Source organism: Arachis hypogaea, chromosome 9 (assembly GCF_003086295.3).
Source record: "Arachis hypogaea cultivar Tifrunner chromosome 9, arahy.Tifrunner.gnm2.J5K5, whole genome shotgun sequence".
In the NCBI taxonomy this organism is placed as follows: Eukaryota; Viridiplantae; Streptophyta; class Magnoliopsida; order Fabales; family Fabaceae; genus Arachis; species Arachis hypogaea.
In genome coordinates this window covers 114,083,048-114,099,679 of record NC_092044.1, presented here as the reverse complement: position 1 = coordinate 114,099,679, position 16,632 = coordinate 114,083,048, and positions in this window count along the sequence as shown.

Here is a 16,632-nt window from a genome sequence, read left to right as displayed (position 1 = left end):
ATTCTTTTTAGAAATATCCTAACGTAATTAATTTGATTAGTAAAATTGTTAGTCTATTCGTCCAATTAAATAAGTGTCAAGAGTTTAAATTTTTACAACAATTTATCATGAATTAATTCTTAACCTACTAGATTATATGATAGTGTAAAAAATTAAAAAAATACTCTTAACATTTAATTATGTTCTTAATGTTTTTTACTTATTTAATTTTATTTTTAATATTTTTTATTTGTGTCAAAATTATCTCTAAAGAATTCCAGTTTTGCCCTTATTGTTTTAGATAGAATTAAAGTCAAAGAATAGTTTACAAAATTGAACACCTTAGGACAAAGTTGAATAAAATTAAATGTTATAAATATTTTTAAAAAAAAATCATAAATATTAGGGACAAAAATGTATTTTATCAGAAGAAAAATAATTATATTATGTACATGTAAAAAAATCAATTATCTATATAAAATATAAAATACATATTAAAAATATTTAAATAATACATATATTTATAAACAAATTGTTGATCGAAAAATGCGATAAAGAGTAAATTGATTTGGAACAAGTCAAAGGCAGTTTCTCGAGAAGATGTACGCGTATGCGTAAAGTTGTAAGTGACTGGTGCAATTTGGGATTTCGATTGACTTTGGAATTGGATAAATCTAATCGAATAAGAGATTCGAGATAAGTAAATCGAATGAGATATTCGATAAGTGAGTCGAAGAGTCATGATAGTGGAGCAGTTAATGACTTTCATCACGTGAGAAAATCATGGGAAACAATTACAATCAAGCGGCGAAAAATGGTTACCAAGAGTAATTACATTCAAAGCTTTAATTTTGCAATTGATTGTAATTAATTGTCAGTTACGTTAGATATATTATAAATACTAGGAAACATTAGTGAATAAGGGTTGGAACTTTTATTCAGAAAAACACTCGAGCACACTCACACCCCAGCGATTATCGAGTAACTCTTTTGTAGGGTTCCTTCCATCTTCTTCATTTCTTTTAATTTACTTTTCTGTAAATTTCACATTTCAAGTAATTTTATTATTCACAGTATTTTCTATTCTTATTGTTCAATTTATTTTTCAGCATTTTAAATCTCAATGCAAGTCTTTCTACTTTCCGTACATTTACTCTTTGAAAATTTTAATTTTTATATTTCGTTTATCAATTTGCAAATTTTCTTTATTTTATTTTCAACACTTGTCTAATCGAAGAACACTTTGATGCACTTTTAGAAAACTAGTACTCGCACAGAGGAGTAGGTTTCGCTCCTAAACCACTAGATATCGAACCACCATCGATTTGCTAAAAATCAACAAAACAAATTGGCACGCCCGGTGGGACAATTTTTAAATCGAAGTGTGTGAAATAATTTTTTCCAGTGTTATTTAGTGTATGCGATTATGGAGTGAAAAAATCATTCACATGGCTGATGAAATATCGATTGTGAATGGTGGTTCATCCACTAATGAAAGCATACCAGTATCTGTGCAACAGGTCGACGTGTCTTCATGATCAGAGGCTGCAATCGGAACTGAAAGTATTGCAGTTACGACTGTTCAAACTGGAAATGTGGGACGTAATATTCGTCCACGTGGTCCTGTGCCACCATATCAACCTCCATTAATCGCTGGTTGGCCTCCTTACGGTCTTCCTCATGGTTACACCCCGCCGGTGGGTAGTTTCATTCCACCTATCCGATTTGAGAATGTAAATGGAGTGAATAATACTCAAAACCCACAACAACATTCAGAGTATTCTTGTGATTATAATGTGGGCTCCACTTCGAATGCTGCTAATTCGATGGCAGTATATCGACAACAAGGGAAGAAAAGTCATCATGACTTGGTTAATTTGTTGACCCAACAAATGACTACAATTCTGAATCCTATGATGGTTGATCATGAATCGAAATTTGAGCGTCTTGCTAGACAAGTCGAAAGGATTGCTCGAATTGTCGATTATGATGAAGGTGATAGGCATAATGCCAAGGGAAATAACGAAGGAGCAGAAAATATTTTTCTAAATGAAAATAATGTTTTAAATTAAGAAAATCCTTACGTGGTTCCCCGAGGTCAAAATGTTGATGATGTTTTAGCTAGATTACGTGCTAATCGTGGCGGTGAGTGTTATCAAGTCACTAGAATTATGGAAGAAGTATTAAATTGGGTTGGGTTGAATGTTGGTTTTATGAATCGACCACATTTTGTGTCGGCTTTTTCCCAAGTTGTTCAAATGGCTAAAGTGCCAAGAGGGGTGAAGAATAAAAAAATAGTCACAAAATTTGCTGGCGAAGTTGGAGAATCGACTACTGAACATGTTGCTTGTTATTTGGTCGAGATTGGGAACCTAGCTAATGATGAAAATTTGAAAATGAAGTTTTTTCCTTCTTCATTGACGAATAATGCATTTACTTGGTTTTGAAATATCAGGCCAAATTCAATCACAACATGTAATCAGTTAGAAACTGCTTTTCACGCTCAGTTTTATCGAGGGAAAATGAATGTAGCAGTTACTGATTTAGTGGCTTTGAAACGTGAAGATGGTGAAACCATTGATGATTACTTAATACGTTTCAAAAATGCTAGAAGCAGATGCTATGTGACATTACCCGAAAATGAGCTAGTGAAAATAGCGACCATGGGGTTAGGATTCTAGATGCGCAGAAAATTGCTTAATGTGCATATTTCTGATTTGGCCCATTTGGCTGAAAAGGTTCGACAAACCGAACTCATGAAAAAAGAAAAAGAAAAGTATAGAAATGAGCAGAGGTCAAAGGGTAAACCTTTTACTCGAAAGGAAAAGGTTGCTTATGTAAACATGGAGTCCTTAGAGGAGGAATGTGATTTCAAAACTGAAGTCAATTTGGCCGAGCTTAAGAAATGTCCTCCATACGTTTGTTCTTTACTGAAAAAACTCCCGAGTGGTGAAAAGTCGAATGATTCAAAACTATAAAGTGGAAAGAAATATAGTTTTGATATTTCGAAATCTGATCAGATTTTCGATGTGTTGCTTAAAGATAAACAATTAGTTTTGCCTGAAGGTAGAATTTTGCTTTCCATGAAAGATTTGAAAGGAAAGCCTTACTGTAAATTTCACTAAGCAACAAGTCATTCGACTAACAGTTGTGTCCGTTTCAGGGACTTTATTCAAGAAGCAATAATGGAAGGATGGCTGAAATTCGATGACGGCAAGAAAAATATGAAGGTTGATGTAGATCCCTTCGAAGTTGATGCTAGTTATGTCAAACCTTGTCTAGGGGTGAACATGGTTGGCATGTCCTATAATTTTGATGTGGCTCTGGATGATTTTGAGTCACAAGTGAGATCTGTATATCCCAAAACAAGGGATGGTTTACTGGATTTCTTGGTTTAGCAGAAGATCAAAGACCGGGACGTATCTCTGTGTCCACAGTGCAATGCTGTCTTTGATGCTGAAGCGACAGTAATCTTTGAAAAGGAAAGGATGAAGAAAGAATTGGCTCATAGGGAAGAGCAAGCACGCCAGAGGCAGCCAATTCGACGTGTGGAGGGTTCAAGTTCAAAGATCTCTCAGCTTGATGTAACTACACCTTTAAGCCGATCCCAGGCTATTGATGTTCAGTGGATTAGGAATTGTCAGGAATTCCAGAGGCGTGATCATTTGTATCGATGTAATCTTCAATGGGGGCATCGAGCACCTTCTCGAAATCAATATTCATACTATCGAGGCCAGGCCATGGGTTATACAAGAGGAAGAGATGGAAGGAGAAGTTTCAATCAAAGTAAGAAACTTCAGCCAGAAACAGGCAAGGAGATAAGCAAGGAGGCAACGCCTTCTGTGCACTCTCAAATTGTCTTTCCTTCTGATGGAGAGACTTATCATAAGGAGATTCCATCGCCTGCAAAGTTGGAAAAAGGCAAAGCTGTGGCCCAGTTCTCAGGGGTCAACAAAAGTAAAGATGTTGATGTCGATGAAGAGTATTTTGATGAAGGAGATGATGACATGATTGGAACGATTTCAATCATCCCAACTGAATACCTTGGAGAATGTAAGAGTAATCCCGATGAGGATTATGATCCAGAAGATGAGGGAGCTTTCTCCTTTATTTGAATTGAAGATGAGCCGAGATACTTTCCTCTACCTATTGAAAGGCAAATGTCTCATTTACGCCCACTTCATATTATTGTCATACTGAATGGATTTAAAATAAACAAGGTGTTGATTGATGGAGGGGCAGCAATTAGTCTTTTGCCTGAAAGGATGTTGGGAAAAGTAGGGAAGCATCCTGATGATCTGGTTCCTACTAACATTGTTGTGACTGATTTTAGTGGGACTTCTACACCAGCGAAAGGGTTGGTCACCTTGACTGTAAAGGTGGGGTCATTAGAAAGACATTCGGTGTTTGTGGTAGTACCATCGAAGGCAAGTTACAATGCCTTGTTGGGGCGAGATTGGATTCACAGCGTGGGAGTCGTACTTTCTACTGTGCATCAGAGCGTGCTTCTGTGGACTAAAGAGGGTAAACCTGAAATTGTCAAAGCATATTCGAGTCTGTATGTCGAACAAATACATGTCGATTTCAGGATATATAGTCGTAAGTTAAAGCCCTTAAATGTTGATCGATCACTAAATCCTTATAATTGTGAAGGGTGCTATTTAATTTCGGAAGGTCTTTCAATGAAGTTGCGTTATCCAGACTTGGGCTTCAAACCGACGGGTTGGGAATGTCTTAATTGAGGGTCCTAAAGAAATTGCTCTATAGACCGGGTTGAGGAAGTTTCCGATTACCTGGTAACATTGCATAATTATCTAAATAATTTTCAGTTTTTAGAAAATAAAGATGATTCTTCTGATGAAGTTGAATCCGATAGGGTTAGTAATCTTATTAGTTGTAATATGTTCGATTCGACATCTTTAGTCGAATTTAGTTATGATTTCCCTATTTCTCGTAATGAAACTAACGATGTAAGCCGGACTGCCAATTTAATAGCAAAGGCTCATTGTGTAGAAAATAAAAGTAATAAAGATTCAATTAATGATCAAGTTTCTTCTGTTTCTAATGATTCTATTGATTTCACTTTTGATTGCATCTATGATTTAGAACCATTGGGTTTTTGAAAAATACTCAATAAAAGATGATGATTATTATAAAGGGTTTGAGTCTCAAGATCCTTTAGAGGAGATTAATCTAGGGACTCCTGATGATGTTCGAATTACATATATTTGTAAAGATCTTGTTGATCCTTTTCGAACTGAACTCTTCAATCTTTTACATGAGTTTAAAGATTGTTTTGCTTGGGATTATCATGAGATGACTGGTCTTGATCGTTTCCTAGTAGAACATCGATTAGCACTGAAACCCAATGCTCGACCTGTGAAACAGACTCCAAGATGTTTTACTCCTGAAATTAATATGAAAAATAAAGAAGAGATAGAACGCTTGATCAAAGCAAGATTTATTTGAATTACAGGTTATGTTGAGTGGGTATCGAATATTGTTCCTGTTATGAAGAAGAATGGGAAGTTAAGAGTATGCATCAATTTTCGAGATTTGAATAATGCTACTCCAAAAGATGAATATTTTATGCCTATCACAGATATGTTAATCGATTCTGCGACAGAAAATGAAATCCTTAGTTTTATAGATGGTTACTCTGGATATAACCAGATTTTCATTGCAGAAGACGATGTGGCGAAAACTGCCTTTCGTTGTCCGGGGGCATTAGGTACTTATGAATGGGTAGTTATGCCTTTTGGTTTGAAGAATGCTGGGTCAACATATCAACGAGCAATGAATGCTATTTTCCATGAGTTTATTGGGAAATTCATGGAAGTATATATCGATGATGTTATGGTCAAATTGATTTCAGTAAGTCAACACATCGATCATTTAAAGAGAGCATTTCTTACTATGAGAAAGAAAGGGTTAAAAATGAACCATTTGAAGTGTGCTTTTGGTGTATCGGCTAGAAATTTCTTGGATTTTCTGTTTTTCATAAAAAAGGGATTGCTATCGACAAAAATAAAGCAGATGCGTTATTATCGTTGTCAGCACCCAAATTGAAGAAAGAAGTACAATCCTTTTTAGGTAAGGTAAATTATCTTCGTAGATTTATTTCAAATCTTTCAGATCGAACTAGAGTATTTGCACCTCTAGTAAAGTTGAACAATAACTCACAATTTGAATGGACAACGGAACATCAGTTGGCGTTTGATTCGATTAAAAATTATTTGTCTAAAGCCCCAATTATGGCGAATGTTCGTCCATCTGAGACTTTGAAATTATATATTGTAGCGTCTAAAGATACTATAGGATGTATGTTAGCCCAAGACGATGAAAATGGGCATGAGCAGGTAGTTTATTACCTTAGTCGAGTTTTGACTGATATTGTAACGAGGTATTCCCCGATCGAGAAGTTGTGTTTGTCTCTGTATCATGCTTGTATGAAATTAAAGTGTTATATGGTTGCTAAATCGGTAAAAGTTATAACACAGACTGATCTTGTTAAATATATATTGAGTTTTCCTATGTTAAGGAGACGTTTAGGAAAATGGATGTTAGCATTAACAAAGTTTGATTTACATTATGTGCCGGCTAAGGCTGTTAAAGGACAGGTCATTGCAGACTTTCTTGTGGATAATTCGAAAGACCTGCATGACCAGGGGAAAAATATAATTGATGTGGAAATCAATTATTGGAAGTTATATTTTGATGGATCAAAGCATAAACATGGTGCAGGGGTTGTAATCCTTGTTGTTTCGCCGAAAGGTATTCCATCAGAATTTTTGTTTGAATTGAAGTATCCTTGTTCCAATAATGTGGCCGAATATGAGGCTTTAATTTTGGATCTTGAAATTTTAATTAGCAAAGGAGCTTCAGAGGTTCAAATTTTGGGGGATTTGTAGTTGGTTTTAAAGTAGTTATCGAAGGAGTTTAAGTGTAATAATGAGACGTTACAAAAATATTTAGTAACTGCTTGGGAATTATTAACGTCTTTTCGAAAAGTATCTTTGGTGCATATCAATAGGATTCATAATGAAATTGCTAATGAGTTAGCCCAAATTGCTTCGAGGTATCGGATCAGTCCAGAAACTATTAAGAAATTATCTAGTATTCATCAAATCTTAGTGCCGGCAAATAAAAGAGAAGTTTTATGTATAGATGAATGGGAGGATTTTGATTGGAGAAGGCCTATTTCTCATTATTTAAAAAATTCCAATATTGTAGTTGATAGAAAGATAAAGTTACAAGCAATGAATTTTGTCTTAATGGCTGATGAATTGTATAAAAAAGGAATTGATGGGAGTTTGTTAAGATGCCTAAGTCGAAATCACCAGAACATTGCTTTAGGTGAAGTCCATAATGAAATATGTGGAGCTCATCAGGCAGGGAAAAAGATGAGATGGGTGTTATATTGCAATCATGTGTATTGGCCATCTATGATAAAAGATTGTATTGATTATGCGAAAGCATGTCAAGAATGTCAGAAACATGGTTCGGTACAACAGATTCCAGCGGCTGAACTGCATTCGATAATAAAGCCATGGCCATTTAGAGGTTGGGCTTTATATTTGATTGGGTTGATTCACCCCCTTCATAAAAACAACACAAGTTTATCTTAGTAGCAACCGATTATTTCACAAAATGGGTTGAAGCAGTTCCCCTAATAGAAGCTGGTCAAAGCAAAATAATAGACTTTGTCGAGCAACATATTATCCATTGATTTGGAATTCCTCAGACATTAAGTACTAATCAAGGAACTATGTTTACTGGTCAGCAAATTAAAAATTTTGCAGCTTCGAGGAATATTAGTATGGTTACTTCAACTCCTTATTATGCGCAGGCTAATGGGCAAGTGGAGGCAGCGAATAAGATCTTGATAAGTTTGATAAAAAAGCATATCGGAAATAAGCCTCGAACGTGGCATGAAACTTTAAGTCAAGTATTATGGGCTTATCGAAATTCGCCAAGAGGTTCGACGAAAACTTCACCTTATAAGTTGGTATATGGCCATGATGAAATGTTACCGTTAGAAATTAATTTGAATACTTTAAGAGTATCAAAACATAATGATTTTCCAGTTGATGACTATTGGAATGTAGTGTTTGATGAGTTAAATGAATTAGATTCGGAACGAATCTTGGCACTAGATAACATTATTCGACAAAAAGAAAGCATTGCACGAAGTTATAATCGTCGAATCAAAGGAAAATCTTTTGGGATAGGTGAATTAGTCTTGAAAGTTATTTTGCCTATGGAAAAGAAATCGAGGTTTCTAGGAAAATGGTCCCTTGCTTGGGAAGGTCCTTTTCAAGTTGTAGGGACGTATTCTGGAAATGCTTATCAGATTAAAGATATTGAGTCAGGGACGGTGGTTAACTCGATTAATGGGAAATACTTAAAACATTTCTATTGTTGGCAAAAGTAGAAATTCAACATGCATAAGTCCAGGAAAGATGGAAATCATTACAAGAAGTAAAATTTGAAATGAAAAGAAATTCAAGGAGCTACTAGTTTGGTTAAATCAGAGCGTAGCTTTGCCCTTTTGTTTTCCAAAATCGAAAGTGCCTTGAGCTGTTTGAACTTGTTAAATTGAACTTTCTCAAGTTGCTTTTCGTATTCTTCTCGCTTGGTGTCAATCGAAACAAGTTCTTGAATGAGGTGTTGTTGTTCTTGTTGAGCAGCTGCCAGAGGCTTGGCTAGAAGAGCTCGACTTTGGCATACTTTGGCAAGCTTCTCATTGATTAGAGCCAGTTCTGCTTCAAGTTTTGCTTCTTCTTTGTCATGAAAAGCTTGAACAGAAATAGCAGGGAAAATTTTCAGATCAAACTCCTCACGGGAAGTTTGAATTGGTTGAGCGGCTGCAAAACAACTTTCAATATTAGTTTTGATTTCAGTTTCCTCAGTTTCAATTTTCTGGAGTTGAAATTGAGAAGCAACGCTCTCGTTGAGAAGTTGCTTGAATTCTTGAATCGAGGCAAAATTTGGTGTGTTAGCCGAGAGTTCAAAGGAAGAATTCAAGAGGTCAGCCAGGAGTTGGTTAAGAATTGTGTCATTGACCCATGTGGTAGGAGGATGATCTAAGAGCTTTATGAGCAATCGAAGTTGCTCTCGAGTATCAGTGCTTAATTAAAATGAAGGCCTTGATGTAGCAGATCTTGAGAGCATTGGCACTGGCACAGGTACTGCATTTTCTTAGATCACTTGGTTTAAAACAGAAATCAAGTTGGCCAAGGTAGCACTTGTAGGGGTGGTAGAAGCACTCGATGTTCCAATTTTTGGTCCAGGAAGAGTTTGAAGGTCAACTCGGCAAGTAGGATTGGGCAGTTTTGGAGGGCTTTCCAAGATCCTAGACCTAGATGAGTCTGAATTTGATGTCTCAACAACTCGAGAAGGGAAATTGGAATCTGGAGCTGCTTGATTTTCTACATAAAGTGCAGCCTGGTTGTTGGGTGAAGTTGACTCGAGTTGAAGAGTTTGAGTCGGAGAAGGCTGTGGGAGATCTTTCGTCAAATCAACTATTGGTGTTACATGAGAAGGCGAAAAAACAGTGTTAAGTGGTTGAATATTTTCTGTGGCTTGAATGGAATCATGGGATGAAGAGTGCCCTTGATCAGGTTGCCGTTGGAGAATTGGCTGATTGAATATCACAGAAGATGTAATTAAATAAGCATTGGTTATCAGTTGACATGAAAGATATGTAATTGTGAATAAAAAAAACTATTTCAATATGAAATTTGATGAGCGGATAATTTATACGCTTTTTGGCATTGTTTTTAGGTAGTTTTTAGTAAGTTCAAGCTACTTTTAGGGATGTTTTCATTAGTTTTTAGGTTAAATTCACATTTCTGGACTTTACTATGAGTTTGTGTGTTTTTCTATGATTTCAGGTAATTTCTGGCTGAAATTGAGGGACCTGAGCAAAACTCTGATAGGAGGCTAACAAAGGACTGCTGATGCTGTTGGAATCTGACCTCCCTGCACTCGAAATAGATTTTCTGGAGCTACAGAACTCCAAATGGCGCGCTCTCAATGGCGTTGGAAAGTAGACATCCAGAGCTTTCCATCAATATATAATAGTCCATACTTTATTCGGGAATCGATGACGTAAACTGGCGCTCAACGCCAGTTCCATGTTGCTGTCTGGAGTCAAACGCCAGAAACACGTCACGACCCGGAGTTGAACGCCCAAAACTCGTTACAACTTGGCGTTCAACTCCAAGAGAAGCCTCAGCTCGTGGATAGATCAAGCTCAGCCCAAACATACACCAAGTGGGCCCCGGAAGTGGATTTATACATCAATTACTTACTCATGTAAACTCTAGTAGCTAGTTTATTATAAATAGGACTTTTTACTAGTGTATTAGACATCTTGGGACGATTAGTTCTCAGATCATGGGGGTTGGCCATTTGGCCATGCCTGAACCTTTCACTTATATATTTTCAACGGTGAAGTTTCTACACACCATAGATTAAGGGTGTGGAGCTCTGCTGTACCTCAAGTTTCAATGCAATTACTATTACTTTCTATTCAATTCTCTTTATTCTTATTCCAAGATATACGTTGCACTTCAACTTGATGAATGTGATGATCCGTGACACTCATCATCATTCTCACCTATGAACGCGCGTGACTGACAACCACTTCCGTTCTACCTTAGGCCGGGCGCATATCTCTTAGATTCCCCAACAGAATCTTCGTGGTATAAGCTAGATAGATGGCGGCATTCATGGGAATCCGGAAAGTCTAACCTTGTCTGTGGTATTCCGAGTAGGATTCCAGGAATCCGGAAAGTCTAACCTTGTCCGTGGTATTCCAAGTAGGATTCCGGTATTGAATGACTGTGACAAGCTTCAAACTCCTGAAGGCTGGCCGTTAGTGACAGACGCAAAAGGATCAAGGGATTCTATTCCAACCTGATTGAGAACCGCAGATGAATAGCCGTGCTGTGACAGAGCATTTGGACCATTTTCACTGAGAGGATGGGATGTAGCCATTGACAACGGTGATGCCCTACAAACAGCTTGCCATGGAAAGGAGTAAGAAGAATTGGATGAAAGCAGCAGGAAAGCAGAGATTCAAGAGGAGCACAGCATCTTCATACGCCTATCTGAAATTCCCACCATTGAATTACATGAGTATTTCTATCCCTTTTTATTTTATTTATTTTTATTTATCCAATCTAATCACATTTGACTTTATGAGTCCACTTAACTGAGATTTACAAGATGACCATAGCTTGCTTCATACCAACAATCTCCGTGGGATCGACCCTTACTCACGTAAGGTATTACTTGGACGACCCAGTGCACTTGCTGGTTAGTTGAACGGAGTTGTGACTTCAAATAGAGCCAATTATTAAATTTCATACAAATACAAAGAGGGTCACAATTTTGTCCACCAAAATTAGATGCGGATATAAATGTTAAGTGTTACCAGAGTTGATCTTTATTGCTGAATTGGTTAAGGACCAAGTTCTGAATCAGCCATGTCCTCCTATTAGGAAGAAACAGTAGGCGTATCTTTATTGGTTGGTTCACTATCATTAGAACTCTCATTTGATGATGGCAGTATTAACTGGTAAGAAATTCATAATTGAGTATGGTAAAGAAAATACAATTTGAAGAACATTCCAAGTTAAAAAAAAAAGTTGTGAGAAAGGTTGTTACCTTTCGAGAAGTTCTGGTAGCAGTTCTTCTACTTTTGTGTGGTGGTGGTCGAGCAGTATCAGCTTTTCTTTTGTGAGTCCTTTTTGGCGAACTCTCAGCAACAGGGATGGTTCGAATGGCAGTTTGTTGGATTTCTTCCAAGGTACGTGTGTACCTTGAATAGTAAGCAGCCCACCATTCGAAACAAGATTTGGTGATGTAGGAACTACGTTCATAGGTTAAGAAATTGAATATCCCTACGCTATTGGTTTTTCTGGAGGTAGGTATTAAAATCTTCTTGAGTTGTCAAAGCAATGTGGCAAAAAGGGTCATCGTTTCGAGGCTGTGGTGTTGGGATGGCTTGAGAAAACCCCAATTGTCTAGCTGTCAAATGGGGAGCATATAGGTTTATCTTGAATCTTTCCTTTTTATGTAAAGGCAGCCCTATCGGAATTACTTGAACAGCCAGCAGGTTTGCCCAACTTCAATTTGCAAGTTCACTTTCCTCATTAGTGTTGGAAAAGAGTAAACGATCTAGCCAGGCAGGGCCACGATTGCGATGCAGAAAAGGGGTGAAATTGAGTTGGTCATTTTCAAAATCTTTGCAGGAGTGGAAGATAGAACAAACAGTCCAGAATCTGTCTTCATTTGATTGGGTGTTCAGAAAATTGGGCTTGAAATTAGATAATCGAAAGCCTTCAATGTGCTGCTTGTCAGTTCTACCACCTTCAGGTTTTGTCATGAAATTTTCAAAAATGGCATTGAGCCATAATTGAAGAAGCCATAAAGGGCCTCTGGTACTGATTATCTTATTGTCTCGGAGGTCACAAACAAATTGGCCAAGCTCTTCAAAAATATGTCCTAGAAGAAGTTTGGCCAAGTTGAGAAATTTTCCTTCATGAAGAAGAGTAGCTAATGGAAGGAAAAATTTTGACATTTGTACGCTTCGAGAGCAGAATAGGACTATGTTTAACCAGTAAAACAAGAAGGCTACATGTTCATTATCTGTGACTTTTGTACCTTCTGCACCCATGTTATGGGCAATGAAGTCACTATAGGAGTTGGTTAAAACAATATTGTACTAACGCTTGTGTTGCATGTCAGGGGTACAGTCTGGAGAATTTATTGGGAGTCTTGTAATAGCAGCTACATCAAGGAGAGACATTCCGATCATTCTGCAAGGAAGATGGAAGTTGTTGGTTGTCCTGTTCCAGAAGCAATTCACGGCCCCAATCATCCAAGGATAGGTTGTGAGTGAGAAATGTGAGAGCCTTAGTAGTTCATGAATTCCCAAAGCACCCCAGTCAACACTTTTTGTGAGTTCAAGGCGTTGGTACCAAGCTGTAAAATCATATCCTCGAGGATTGAATTTTGGATTATTCCTGAAAGACTTTTGACTGATGAAATGAGAGATATTAAAAGCCTGGTTTATCAGCAAATCTTCTCCTTTAGCACTTGGGAAGAAAGAAAGTTTTTTGTTTGCTCTCTCAAGAGGTTCAATTGGGCCGAGGAAGCAATGTGTGTCTGCGCCGATTGTGAAGGGGATTAGGATTCTGGTGTCATTATTTTGCAAATGGGATCGTCAATGACTTCATCATTGACTTGATTGAAAATGCGAAGGGCTGGTGGAGATGGTGGTACAACCGCAAGACCTTTACCCTTATCTTGGGTAGTAGCTTGAGAGGAGGAGTTGGCTATTGATGGTTAGAAAAAAGGGATATTGAAGATTGAAGATTTTTTGGTGAGGAAATTCTCAGCGTAAGGAAGTTTCAAAGAAAAATGAGTTTCGGAAGATTTGGGCAAGAATGAGAGTGATGAATTTAAAATGATGTTGTAGCCGTTACTGTGAAAATGAAGCGAATAGAGGTAACTTCGTGGGGAAGATGAAGTGGTAGAAAGAGAGAGTGCCTGTTTCGGGAGATGTGACGAGTGGGTCAGTATTAATTGGGAGTTTTAATAGATAATTATTACTGATTTGAAAACTGGCGTTTTCAATTTTAGATTAAGTGCTTTATCTTCCGATAAATATTATCGAATACAAGTACATTAATCCAACGGAGCAATTTGTTGATCGAAAAATGTATTCGATAAAGAGTAAATTGATTCGGAGCAAGTCAGAGGCAGTTTCTCGAGAAGATGTACGCGTAAGCGTGAAGTTGTAAGTGACTGGCGCAATTTGGGATTTCGATTGACTTTGGAATCAGATAAGTAATCGAGTAAGAGATTCGAGATAAGTAAATTGAATGAGACCTTCGATAGGTGAGTCGAAGAGTTATGATAGTGAAGCAGTTAATGACTTTCATCACGTGAGAAAATTATGGGAAACAATTACAATCAAGAGGCAGGAACGGTTACCAAGAGTAATTACATTCAAAGCTTTAATTTTGCAATTGATTGTAATTAATTGTCACTTACGTTAGATAGATTATAAATACTAGGAAATATTAGTGAATAGGGGTTGAAACTTTTATTCAGAAAAACACTCAAGCACACTCACATCCCAGCGATTTTCTGAGTCTGCAATCGAGTAACTTTTCTGTAGGGTTCCTTCCATCTTCTTCATTTCTTTCAATTTACTTTTCTGTAAATTTCACATTTCAAGTAATTTTATTATTCACAGTATTTTCTATTCTTATCGTTCAATTTTTTTTCAGCATTTTAAATCTCAATGCAAGTCTTTCTACTTTCCGTACATTTACTCTTTGAAAATTTTAATTTTTATATTTCGTTTATCAATTTGCAAATTTTCTTTATTTTATTTTCAACACTTGTCTAATCGAAGAACACTTTGATGCACTTTTAGAAAACTGGTACTCGCACAGAGGAGTAGGTTTCGCTCCCAAATCACTAGATATCGAACCACCATCGATTTGCTAAAAATCGACAAAATACAAATATATAATGTAATTTAGTGACAATTTTTTTGTGTGTACATAACATTCTTAATATATATATATATATATATATATATATATATATATATATATATATATATATATATATATATATTATTTTTGCTTTTATTAATTTAAACCCATAATTATTGATTATAAAATAACAAATTTTACCGTCCAAAAAAATGAAAAAAGATCTTAGTGGCTTAAATACTTTGGTGAGACATTAAAATATCAGTGCACATTTTTTTTCTTTATATATAATTTAGTGCATATTTTTTTCTTTAAATATAATTTTTTTATTTCAATCATATATATATATATATATATATATATATATATATATATATATATATATATATACTAAATAATCAGTCATTCTATTAGAATTATGTATTTAACTCTCATAAATTTTTTATTATACTATTGTATATAAATTTGATTACTCATCTATTATATATTTGATTATTTTGTTAGTTGGTTATTTAATTAAAAAAATGTTATAAATCAATATGCATGATAAATCTAAATTTGATGCATTGTCATTATAAAATAATTTTATACTATATTTAATTATATATTATAATATCAATAAAAATAAGGGTTAAGTACGATTTTTGTCTTAAAAATTGAAAATATTTTTGTTTTTGACTTTTTTTTTTGCTACAAAATGATCCCAAAAATTTAACTTAATTTTAAAATCATTTTTTTACTAAATTTTTAATTTTTATTCTAAAAATACTCTTAATCAAAAAAAACTGAAAAAAGAGGAGATCACACTTCATGAAGAGATTTCAAGAAAGAAAAGGTGGGAAAAGAAAGAGAAAGCGCCGCTACTCTTCATCGCCGCTGTTATAAACTTATAACTCATTGGCATAAGGCAGATTATTGTATACTTGAAATATTCTTGTTTTCATATATATATATATATATATATATATATATATATATATACAAAATAATTTTAGTATTTCTAAAATTTAAATGTAAGGCCACTTAATTAAATAATAATATTATATACATACTAAAAATTAATTATAAAATTAGTTATTATATATTTATATATAAATATATATATTAATTTATTTTTTTATATTTTATATATAATCGTTTTTTTTTATATATCTAATAAGATTGTTAATAAAACAGTAGATGAATATATAGATACTATTTATGGTGCTTGCTATAGTACATAGAAAAAATAGTGGCGAATTAAAATTCTCTTTTATATTTTTCAAGATTCTCTTTGATTTGTCGTTGGTCATCTCTCAAAGTACACTAAGATTATTTCAATGGAATCACCTACATAAAAATATTTAAAATATTCTTTTTAAAATATTTTTTAATAATTAAAATTTAATATATATAATTAATTAAATTGTGTTATTTTTATTAAAATTAAACTTGATAAATCAGTTTAGCTGAAAAATTAATAAATTAATTTTTAAATTAATCTAAATTAATATTTTTTTATAAAAAATAACTATAATATTCTTATTATAAAAAATAACTAAAATATTCATATTATATATATGTATGTATATATATATTGAAAACTCTAAATCATAATTTTATAACCATAAAGAAAAAAAAGACTAAAATTTAGGATTCTCAAAATTAATATATATAATAGAAGTATTTTAATTATTTTATATAATAAGAGTATTGTAGTTATTTTCTATAAAAAATAATATTAATTTAGACAAATTTAAAATTGAATTCACCATTTTTTTGGTCAAATTAATTTATCTGACCTAATTTTGATAAAAATAATATAATTTAATTGATTATATGTGTTAAATATTAATTATTAAAAATATTAAAAAAAATATTTTAGACATCTTTATTTAAATGACTCCTTTATTTCAAATAAATACTTATATTTTGATAATATTTGATTAACTCAATATAGATTAAATTTTGCTCTAAATTTATTTTTGGTGGAAGCAACAATTTTTTACTTTTCCATCCCTGAGAATTACCCTGAAATAATAATACCATGTTAATTATCTATTTTAATATTTAATATTAAATAATGATATATTAGTCTCAAATATTCATCTATTTTAGTAATTATCTATTTTAATAATTTTGTATTTTAATG